This window comes from Hyaena hyaena, unplaced genomic scaffold, assembly GCF_003009895.1.
Source record: "Hyaena hyaena isolate Hyena2069 unplaced genomic scaffold, ASM300989v1 scaffold_109, whole genome shotgun sequence".
Classification (NCBI taxonomy): Eukaryota; Metazoa; Chordata; class Mammalia; order Carnivora; family Hyaenidae; genus Hyaena; species Hyaena hyaena.
Window position 1 is genome coordinate 795530 of NW_024080740.1, and position 12620 is coordinate 808149.

The 12620-nt window shown below is 42.0% G+C and overlaps 1 pseudogene; it reads right to left on the reverse strand.

Annotated features, from left to right (window-relative positions):
- Positions 1-9070: 9070 nt before the first annotated feature.
- On the reverse strand, positions 9071-12000 carry LOC120234425 (annotated as a pseudogene).
- Positions 12001-12620: the final 620 nt, after the last annotated feature.

Sequence of the window (12620 nt, forward strand, 5' to 3'; positions counted from 1 at the left end):
GCTAAAAATAGCACCATAATGTCCAGTTCCTCCTGCACAGTCTGGTTTTGCTTCCATGCTCTCCTGGGGCTGGCCTGGCTCGCTCTGGTAGAAAATACAGCAAACCCCATTAAATTTGAATTCTGTATATTCATTGGATTCATTTAGTATGTCCTTTGGGGCTGACTAAAAATAACACACACACACACACACACACACACACAGAGAGACAAATATTTTTATGTGAAAATCAAATTTGACTTACTATCCTGTGTGGGGTTTTTTGGTGCTGTATGTTTTGGTTTTTTGTTTTTTCTTTGTTTTTTTTACCTAAATCTGGCAACACTACCTCTAAGATATCTTCCCACCTGCTCAACTATCACCCCACAGACCAAGTGTTTCATCTTTTGCTATGACCTGCTCAGCATTCCTTCCCAGATGGACCCACTCTCTTGAGTTACTGTCCCTATTTTCACTCTAATTCCAGAGTTGACGAATGAAATGTTCTGTCCACTTTTTTTCTGATAAAACAGTAATCGTAGACCTCTATTAATTTTACCCCTGTCCTTTTCATGTCACCAAGGTACACATCAGGACAATCCTTAAACAGAAATAACTTAGTGGAGGAATGTTCTTCCTACTTAGTTTTAGAACAATGTGATGATAGAAGCACCATCATCTTCCGGGACACAACCTCACCTTTTAACAGCTATACTTAGAAATCTTTCTCCAACTTTTTTTATTTTGCCACTTTAATTTGCTTCAATTTACCTCACTCTTTTTATATTGTAGAGAAAGCACGAACCAGGAAGAGGAGTAGAAGGAGAGAGAGAGAGAGAGAGAGAGAATATTAAGCAGGTTCTATGCTCAGTACAGAGCCTGATGCAGGGCTCAATCCCTTGACCCCGGGATCATGACCTTAGCCAGAATCAAGAGTCAGTCACTCAACCAACCGAGCCACCCAGATGCCCTAAGTCTTTTGATTTGATGCAATCTGGAAGCACTCTTTTTTGGGTCCTTTCTTTAATTCATTAGAAACAAGACACTCTGGGGGCATCTGGGTGGCCCATTCGGTTAAGCATCTGACTTTGGCTCAGGTCATGATCTCACTCTTCATGAGTTCAGGTCCCACATCGGGGTGTGTGCTGACAGCTCAGAGCCTGAATCCTGCTTCGGATTCTGTGTCTCCCTCTCTCTCTGCCCCTCCCCCATTCATGCTCTGTCTGTCTCTCTCTCTCTCAAAAATAAATAAGCATTTAAAAAATTAAAAACAAAAAAGATACAAGACACTCTGTGATGACAAACTTACTATCTTTTCTATATTAGAATTTTTGTTACAGCACTTTTCAAGCTAAAATAATAAAATACAAAATATTTGCTCAGCCTCAGGCTTGATGAGGCCATCATCGTCCAACCTCAGGTCCTTTTCTGAGTGTAACAAGAATAGGCCTGTGGACCTCTGGAAGGTTTGGAATTTGTTTTTATGTCCTGGAGGTTGACATATGAAGAGATGGTTTTTGTAATTGTTTTCCCCAGAGGTTGCTAAGGTTTCACCGGGCTTTTCTGGCTTCCCCACATCTTTTCCATCCCCTGACAATAATGGCTCTCAGACCTTTTCAGGTAAAGGCATGTACTGGTCTCTTCTATCATCACATTGTTCTAAAACTAAAAGGAAAAAGCCAAAAGAGCTGGTGGTCATATTGAGAACTAAATAATTCAAGACCTGTAACCTATATTAGTTTCACAACTATGACGGTTGGGAATTAGGGGGGGACATGAAGAACTGTGAAAGCAAACACTGGACTACAAAATCCTGAATGTACAAGCTTTATCAGCTGTGTGTCCAACTACCCAACGGAACTGGGTTTCAACTGCACAGAAGGGAGGCAATTTATCATGAATGTCTTGTATAATAGCTGTGTGCTGTCAGATTAATCATCCACTGTGTTTGCTACACCCATTTTCCAAATTCAATCCCATCCTCAAAGGCAGAAGGTAAACTGCCTCTGAGAAATATCCTAAGGAACTTGCCAAAGTTTTTAATCTCAGCCCTGTAACCTGGACTAAATGACTTGACACAACATGATCCCAATGCATTAAGGTTGTAAAAAATGTGCTAAACCAACTTTAGGGTTTTTTGGGAGCCACCGCAGTGAGGTGAATATCACCTGTCAGAGGATTTTTCATTTCTACATTAATCATAGAACTTCTCTCAGTTCTGCTTCTGTAATCATTATGCTCTTTCAATGTCTTTCTAAAGTTTATATCATTCTAAAGAAGTAATGAAATGAATAGAGCTTTACCATTCTTCCGGCAAGGATTTAAACAAATTTATGAGAAAAGCCAAGCCAGATAGAGAGATTCCAAGGTAGTTCCTTTAAAGGTTTTGACTTAGCAGGTAATAAAATGGCGTTTCTCTTTACTATGACTTTAGGTCACATTGAGGCAGTTTCATTTTTACCTCAATAGTTAATGAATGCCACCTGACACAATATATTGTGTGTGTAAAGTATACACACAATAGTATGTAGTGCTGTTTTGTTTATAAAAAATATTCTTTTTCTGGAAATCCAATGTGTCCAAAACAATTAAAGATCGAGATTTTAACGTTGTGAAATTGAAGGTTATGAATGTGAATTAAAGCCAACTGACATTTATATAAGTCCCATTAGCATAAGAGCAGGAAAACTACTTTAAAAATCTGAAAATAGCACAATGATGCATAAGAGCTAAGGTTCTGACGTGGGATGGATTTTTCATTTAAAGGCCTTAATTATGCACGGCCTATTTATGTGTCCTCCATGGTGCTAAAGCTCAGTGAATCTGGAATAGATTTGCCCCAAATTATGGAATTGTATAATGTTACAGCAGGACTAATTGCAAAAGCAATACAGTCTCCAAAAGTCTCTTGTGGCAGAGAAGAAAGTTGAAAACCTCACGGGGTATGTGACTTGTCCAGAGTCACAACTTGGGTCAGATGGTTTAGAGGCCAGGCACTAGACCCCCAGGCCTTTAGCACTCAGGCAGTATGTGCACTTCTGTGCTCTGGTCCAGGCAACGTCCACCCCAACTGTCTTCTTGCTTGGATTCCTGGGCCATAGATCATGGGAAAGCTGTTTCCCAAGCTTCCTTTCAGTCAGGATTCTACACATGACCTGGTGAAAGGAAGTAATTAACAGCTGGACTGAAAATCTTCCTCCGGCCTCAGAGATACTTGAGTATGGTTAGATCTTCCGTTAAACTTCTTGAAATATCCATTGTGGTCCGTTGAGGGAGCCAAAAATGTTCCTAAGTATGTTGTACTTAGCTGTGAAAATTATCTGTTCTAGAACTTGTACTTTATGGACATGGACTGTAGCTGCAATAAACAGTGGGAGCTCAGCACACGACCTTTGGGGCTCTAGGTGACTAGCAAAGTGTTTAGGCTCAGGGATTCCGAACTCTGTGGCTTCCCTAATATTGAGCCTTTACTATATGCCAAGTATCACGCTAGGCTCTGGTAATTCAACAAAGAGCAAGACAGCTTTTGCCTTGGTGGGGTTGGAGACTTTGGACCAGGCATTTTCATGAGGGAAGATGGGGGAAAGGAAGAGGTAACATCACCTACAAGGGGATGCAAATTGGTTCTTGGCAGAGTGAAAAAATTATGTTTTTAAGCCTGTAAAGCACAGATATACATGCAGTAAATAAACAGATACACACCGTATATGTGGTATTAAAACTTTATGGGAGAGTAGAGTGCTTCTGAACAAAATGCCTAGAAAGGTGCTTTGGGGGAGGTGGTATTAATAATGGGTCAAGAGGGGCACCTGGGTGGCTTAGTCGGTTAAGCGTCCGACTTTCGCTTAGGTCATGATCTCGCGGTTTGTCGGTTCGAGCCCCGTGTCGGGCTCTGTGCTGACTGCCAGCTCAGAGCCTGGAGCCTATTTCAGAGTCTGTGTCTCCCTCTCTCTCTGACCCTCTCCTGCTCATGCTGTCTCTCTCTCTCTCTCTCTCCTAGAAATAAATAAAAATATAAAAAAAAAAAAACAGGTCAAGAAACACTAATATAGACAATTTATCAAGCAGTTTCAACACAATGTGATAAATGCTGTAATGAACCAAATGGTCCATGAGAATGCAAAATAGAGACACCTAACCTGGGCTCAAGGAGACAGGAGGACTGCCCTGCAGGCAGCATCTCTGCTGGGGCCCAAATGGCAAGTGAGGGCCAGAAAAGGGGTAGCAAGGCATTCCAGAGTTGAGAAAGAAAGCCTGCCACATTCATGTAACTGCATGATGTTCACAAACCTCACCAGAGAGTTAAAGTTGGAAAATGGAAAGGCTAAGATGAGGTTTCTACTCTTACCCACACCAAGTAACTCATATTACTGCTACTTCTGAGTGTGGCCCAAAGCAATAGAAGGCTCTGCAGCAAGTCAACACTGCGATGCAAGCTGCTCTTGGGCCTTACGACTTGGCAGATCCAATGAGACACAAGATACCTGTGACAAATAGGCATGGCGTGTGAGTCTGTGGTAGGCGACGAAAGAAGAATCACAGCAGAGAGCTAGGGGAAGTTGAAGCAAACCCACACCCTCTTCTGCAGAAAACTGTCCTTTTGAGAAACAGTTTTTGGCTTGCTACAGGTACTGATAGGTTAAATGCCTAACCATGAGATATCAAGTGACCCTGTGAACTGAGCTGCCAATACAAAACTGGGTGCTGACTCATTGAGCCATAAATTGAGTGTATTCAACAGCAGTCTATCAGCAAATTCCATGAGTAGATGGTTCAGACTTCTTTGACACCTACTTTTATTGCACTACCTCTTTTCCCCCAGTCCATACGTAAGGCAGCATGAGAATTCTTATGACAGTTGAGAGAAAAACTCAGCCATGGTTTACGGGTGTTGCTGCACAATATTCTAGCACCAACCAGAGGTAAATGGCTGCAGCATCACAATCCTTCTCAGGGCTGGCAATGAAGGGAAGCATTAAGGGAAAAAATGTCCCAGTGGGCAGTTTATTTGATTATTCACTGTGCACCAGATGATGGACCAATGTAGGTATCTACATTGATTTATGGGCAGTTGTTAACCGTTGATCTCAAAGATGATCAAGGACTTGGAAAGGGCAGACAATATTGGAAGACACCCGACAGTGAGGTCTGGGGAAGAAATATGAGGATTAACTTTTGAGAATGGGCAGAGAATGTGAAAATATTTTTATGCCATGTTATTGGTCGTCAGAAAACATCTATTGGAGGGGAGGTTCTCAGTAATCAGGTGAAATGTCGTGGAATGTAGATGTCAGTCAATCCCCTCCCCCAGTCATCCCAGGGCTTGCTCAACGGGTCCATTTGCAAAGTGGCCATGGTGGCAGGAACAGAAGCTAGACATGAGCTCAGTGACACTGACTTCCCCTCACCAAAGCTGACCTGGCTCTCACTGCTGTTGAGTGTCTAATATGCCAACATCAGAGACGGATGGTTTGCCAGTATTGCCAGGTATTCCCCAGAGGGACCAGATAGACACCAGTGGCAGATTAATTACATTGGTTATATGGAGGAGACAGGAGTTTATTCTCATTCAAATGGACATGATTATGGACAAGAATTGACCATCCCTGTTTATAATGTCCTGCCAGCAATACAATTTGTGAACCTCTGAAATGCTTCATTCACCATCATGATATTATGCAAATATCCTTTCTAATCAGGGGGCTCATTTCAGACCAAAAGAGTTACACAATGGGCTCATGGGTGTCCCAGTACCTGTCATGTGGAAACAGTTAACCCAGCTGAAGACTCAGCTATGGTGCTATTTGGGAAATGATATCTGGAAAGGACAGGATTCTATTTTACAAGATGCCATTCATATTTTGAATCAGAGACCAATAAGTAAAACAGTCTCTCCCACAGTTAGAGAACATGGGTCCAGGAATCAATATATGGAATGTGTTCCCCTCACTATTAATTATCCACATGGAGGGGCGCCTGGGTGGCTCAGTTGGTTAAGCATCTGACTTTCAGGTCATGATTTCATGGTTCATGGGTTTGAGCCCTATGTCAGGCTCTGTGCTGACAGACACTTGGATAGTCTGCAATAGTCTTCCCATCTCCAGACCTATATAACCTCAATATTAGCAAAGTACATTTTGCCATGTAAGGATATCCTTCCGTCCTGGGGATTAAAGTGTGGACATTATTGTGGGCCATAATTCTGCTTATCACAAAATATCTACTAGATATTTATTAGACTACTGCTGCTATTCCCTTTCTATTTTCTTCATTGTGGGTGGTATGTATAACATAGTTTATTAATTTATACTTATTTACTGTAGTCTTGGGAGGAAAAGGAGGTAAATGGATGAGTTTAATTTGACATCTAGAATCAAAAGTCTTGGGGCGCCTGGGTTGCTCAGTCAGTTAAGCGTCCGACTTTAGCTCAGGACATGATCTCACAGGTTTGTGAGTTTGAGCCCCACATCAGGCTCTGTGCTGACAGCTAGCTCAGAGTCTGGAGCCTGTTTCAGATTCTGTGTCTCCCTCTCTATCTGACCCTCCCCTGCTCACTCTGTCTGTCTCTCTCTCTCAAAAATAAATAAAACATTAAAAAAATTTTAATTATTCACATGCAGAATTTCTGCTTTCTGTCCATACAACTTTAGGTTTTCCAGTTTAGGAGGGGAAAATGTTTCCATTAGGAGACACAATGACGGTTCTGTTGAATTAGAAATTAAGACTCCCACTTGACCATTTAGAGCTCCTCAGGCTACCAATTCAATAGGTGAAGGTGGGTTTAAACTGCTGGCTGAGATGATTATCCCTGATTACTAGAAGGAAACTGGTTTGCTGCTATACATTAAAACAGGGGAGACTACATGTGAAATCCAGGTATTTGCCCAAAAATGACAGGTCCTTTGGAGAAGCAGTTCCATCAGGAGTGAGGATTTAGAACCTGTCACCAATTAAACTACTTTGACCTACTGAAGTTATGGCTGTCAGCACGGGAAATGTGGGATGTGTAGAAGAAGAAGGAAGTTATAATATAAACAATAGTCCTGTGACTAGATATAGAAACAATGACTAATGGCTATATAAATTTTCTTCTTTGCTGATTATATGAATGGAGGTATGTATATTTGTAAATACAAATTTATCCTTCTCTTACATTCCTTTTATTTATGCAAGTTTTGTTGGCAGTTAAGTTTACAATTTAGTCTTTAGGCAATTAAATGTCCAAATGGAATTGTGACTGAATTTGAGGAATAAGTATTACAGCCCAGAGATAAAAGGTGTGATTACTAATTAAATTGGATGCATTTATTTATTTTTATTTTTTTAACGTTTATTTATTTTTGAGAGAAAGAGAGAGAGACAGAGCATGAAGGGGGGAGGAGCGGAAAGAGAGGGAGACACTGAATCCAAAGCAGGCTCCAGGCTCTAAGCCATCAGCACAGAGCTCAATGCGGGGCCCGGACCCATGAACCGTGAGATCATGACGTGAGCTGAAGTGGGACACTTAAGCAGCTGAGCCACTTAGGTGCCCCTGGATGCATTTATTGTTGAGGTTTTGGATTCTCATTTAGAGAAAAGGATGAGAACGTCTTCATTTGTACAAAGGATGGTTACCTTGTTGGATGAAAACAGAGAGCTGTTTTTGTTGTTGTTTGGGAGACAAATAGGCACAGAAAGGACATGTGTGTACTGATTACCCAAAGGGATGGGTTTTGCCGGTTATTAAGTTACTGTCTGTTAGCTTCAAACCCGCTTCTCTATACCGTTTGTGATATTGAGGCTGGGGCTCTACAAATCACATTTCTGCTTTGCCAGAGGCTTCGTTAGGTTCTGCCAATAGGGGGTGCCAGGAAACTACATAGGAGGGAGAAGAGGCTGGTCCTTCCTGTCTCTTACTGTTTGCTTCTTACTTGCTCTCTGTTCCTGTCAGTGACACCCCAGCCTCACCTCTTCCCTCCAGAAGTAGCAGCCCCGTGTCCAACGATTGCAAACTATCCACCTCACACACTCTATCTCAGAGACACCAGCACCAGCTGCCCGCTGCCTTCTCTGCAGCGGTCTTCGCTTCAGCCGCTCAGGTACCACCTCTAAATTTCTCAAGTTTGATCACTTTAACTTCTTCCCTTGTTCCTCCAGCCCTCGGATTAATAGCTGCTTCTTTCATTCTCTGCTCTGCACTCTCTTGGCATTCTCTTTTTGCTTTGACAGCTGTTCAATAACTAGTTAACAATTTTTTTTCCTACATAACTTATTTTTTACTGAAAGTAGCTTACATTCGTGATGGAGGCTTTCTAGGTTTTGCCAGACATTTTAATGTTAAAGGTTAAATGATTTTTACATGCAAACAGTGTGACATTTCCCCCACATGGAATCACTGATTTTAAAAAGATCACATATCACATAGGTTATTTGTCCTTTGTAATTGAAAAGCTAACAGACCCTCTAGTTATATTTCCCCCCAAACCACAAACTGAGAGTATCTGAGTCTCTAGCCAACACACTCAAAGTTGAGGATTAAAAATGCAAAACTAAGTCCTTAGATCTAATTAAGGGACCCCTGCTACATCCAGGCTCATCAATACCAGTGGTACTCCTTGACTCCAGGAAGCTGGAAGACATCCTAATAATCCCACTCAAAAGTTTTACCTCAAGTAGCCTTTTTCCAGATTCCAAGTCATGAATAAAGATAATACGTTGTTAATTATATTTCAGGAAACTTTTTGCAACTTGTTTTATTTACAATGCCAACTTTTAAAAGGTCATTAAACTAAAGTTACCTGGCAATAAACTAAGAGGAAATCATTTTTCAAAGAGAGGGAAATCCCAAAATGTCACCTTCTATAGAGAACCCACAGTTGAGTTTTATTCAGAGTAGAGAAAAAAGAAACTTTTGATCATACTAGAAGACACTCAGCCATAAGTTTGGAATCTGTACTCAAACTACGTACGCAAGGGGCACAATATTCTGCTAAAACAACCAATTTGCTGCTACATTTGTCTACAGTTTGTCTAATATTAACAATTGTAAATGAAGCAGTGCGACTAGTATTTGGAACGATCCTTACAGTAGTACAACGTCAGGCATAACATTTCACTGATCTCCACACCACTGGTTCTCTTTGCGTACCTGGGCTTCCTAGTCTTCAGTAAAGTCATTTTTGATATTGAAGGTCTTGCGAATCTCCTCAGGAGTTTTCCCCTTGATCATATAGGCAACTGTCTTGCAATTATCATCAAGCAAACCTTTAGTGTCTACGTAGTTCGCGGCCAGAACAAGTTCAAAAAGTGTTCCTTGATCAACTTTCAGGAGTTCTTGGTCCCAAAGAGGGATATCATCTGTTCCCTTTTTTTTTTTTTTTTTTGTTCTCATCATCCACAGGAGGAGGGGAGTCATCCTTGAATGACCATTTTTAATACTGCTGCGTTAGCATTTGGTAGAGGAACTGGGTCATCACCCCCTTCATTATCCATTCCCAAATCTTCCAGCCTGGTCTTGAGAGTCACAGGCCGTTTGGCAATTTCTAAATCTTGCTGAGGTGAGAAATTAACAGAAGTTACAATTGCAAAGTGCCTAAATTTACATCGTTCATCATCCCTTTCCCTTTGTTTTAAATAAAACTTCGAAAGGGGAAACATTATTTTCATTTTGTATCATCTGTTCCCTTTTTTTTTTTTTTTTTTTGTTCTCATCATCCACAGGAGGAGGGGAGTCATCCTTGAATGACCATTTTTAATACTGCTGCGTTAGCATTTGGTAGAGGAACTGGGTCATCACCCCCTTCATTATCCATTCCCAAATCTTCCAGCCTGGTCTTGAGAGTCACAGGCCGTTTGGCAATTTCTACATCAACTTCAAATATCTCTTCCATCATAACTCTGCAACTTAACTGAAGGCACGGTGCTCGACCTCAAGGAGACTGCGGGCCCGAGGCTAACAAGAGCAGGGCGGCCTCAACTACGAGAAGAGAAAGGCAGAAAACAAGACCACTCAATTAACAATTCTTTATATTCAGTTCTTTTAGTGATGATGATTGGTGTGGTTTCAGTCCCCTGACTGGCCCCTAACTAATACAAAAATAAATAAATAAATAAATACACACACGAGCACGCGCGCACATACACACACACGCTGGCTCACAAAGCCTCTTACAATAACCGTTAAGAAATTTGGACCTATTCTCAATAAAATGGCATTGAAAAGTTTTAAAACCAAGAACAGTCAGGTTTGGACTTGAGAAAAATTACCCTGGCTGCACTCTGGGGGATACACTGGAGAGGTCAATACTAGAGGCATTTAGGAACGGATCACAGCAATCCAGATGAGATGGTGGCTTGAAGTGAAGAAGTGAAATTGATTTTAAAAATGAAATAGGAGCTGTTAGATAGGACCAACAGAACTTGGTGCTGGATTGGATAAAGCTAGAGAAGCAGGGCAAGAAGTATATTTCGTTTGAAATTGACGAAGAGGAAGTCAGCAAGGTTGATAGTCTCTGTTAATGACAGCTGGGTAATTCGATTCATAGAAAAGAAGCCCAAACACTGAGGGTAAATCAGGTTTAAGGCAATCAAATGAATTTGGTTTTGAATTGTGGTCTTTGGCTCTTAGGACACGTAGGGGTGGTTAGATTCACAGATCTGTAGATCAAGAGAAATAGATTGACCTGGAGACAGAGATTTGGGAATTAGCAAAATCCATGGTACAGAGGAGAGCCAAAGGAGTTGATGGAGCACCCAGAGAGAAAATGGAGCAAAAAGACATCTAAGGCTAAAATCTTTGAACAAAATGTGAGGATGTTTCATGTGGTCCTTAGAGTAAACAGGTGTATTTCTCTCCATTCCTGAATTTGAAAGCTCTGTTCAGCTTTAGGGCCCATTTGTGTGACCTCAGGACCTCAGGAAATTCACTGTATAGTCTCTGCCTTTTGAGATAGCTGCTATCATCTCATGTTCATGCCAAGCCATCAGTGTCTCCCTGCCTTGGGGACTCTAGTGAGGACGCCCTGTTTGTTGGCATAACTACTAGGTGGCCAGTGTGGGGCACTCTTCTAGGAGGAATTGATGCAGAGGTGCCTCAAAGCATGATGAGAATCTTGTGAGCAAACTAAGACCCTCTAAGAGAGTAAGACCACTGAAAAGCAAGTGGCTAAAGTGTCACTTGATGAGGACATGACCAATAACTGCTGACCCAACGGGGGACCCGTCTATCACCTTTACCAGTTCAATTACATTTGCCTTTGGGAGGAAGTGTAACAGTATGGTGTGTACATGCACAGGTGCTAGCAAACTAAAACAGTTGATCCCAGCTCTTGCACTTAGCAGCTATCTGACCTCAAGCTAGTTATTTCACTTCTAGAATTTCAGATTATTCACCTATAAAATAGAGAAAATAATACCAGCCTAAATCACAGGAGAGTTGACGTTTAAATGAGAGAATCCATATAAAGCCCAGTGCCTGGAATAAAATAAACACTGTGTGTTAGCTGTATGTGCTAGATATCAGTTTATTGCCTCTCCTTTCCAAAGTCATCCTGAATACTGGCTCTGTGCTAATAGAGATTTAAAGACTTCTTTGCAGTGAGCACAGTATTAAGCTTTGTCGATGGAGGGTTATTGCAAGAGGAGGGATTTTGCTCCCTGGTACCAGTGTGCCATTTTTTGCTTCTTGCTCCTGCTGCATAGATGTCAGCGGGACAGGGTTAGGGATATCCAGGGGTACCCTGTCCCAGCTGCACACCCAGGATATATTGTCTCTTGTCAAGCTTGCAGCCTGGCCGGGACCCGTGAAACTTCACATGGCCCTCCTGCCATAGACCCTGGGCATCCCAGGCCTCATGGCACCTTGCCCACAGATCGGCTTTTGATGCCTTGACTCACTCTGTGTGCTGCTGTCAGCCTCGACCCTCCTGCGCTCTCTGTGTTGTTTCCCCACATCCTCCAGATCTGTATAGCGCATACCCCAGGCCGCTCACTGCCCTGCTGGTGACCGGGATCCAAATACCCCAACTTTCTCTGCAAGCCCATCTACCGGCCTCAGCACACCCACCAGAGGGGAGCTTCCTGCTTCCCAGCAAATAGACTACTCCTAGCCTAGGATAAACAACAGGCATCTCTGCTGTCCCAGCAGCTACAACCATACCTTTTCCAATGAGTTCTGAATACCAACCTTGGGGAGGGCCCCCCATTCCAACTCAGTCTTTCCTTGGATACTCTCCATCAGCCCTAGTGTTTCCTGTAGAGTTTTCCTTAGATCTTTTCAGTTACTTTGCGATTGTGTTTAATATTTTTTTTTAATTTATTAGTTTTTATTTTTTATTTTTGAGAGTCAGAGAGAGACAGTGTGAGCAGGGGAGGGTCAGAGAGAGAAGGAGACACAGTATCTGAAGACAGGCTCCAGGCTCTGAGCTAGCTGTCAGCACAGAGCCCGACGCGGGGCTCGAACCCACAAACCGTGAGATCATGACCTGAGCCGAAGTCAGACACTCAACCGACTGAGCCACCCAGGCGCCCCTAATACTTTTTTACATTAAGCCTTCTATATTCAAATTAATTGTGATTTTGGTTTCCAGAATAGATCTTGACTGAGGCACTATTTTTACCTGTTATTATTTTATTCAACAAATGTTTACTGAATTCTTGCAATG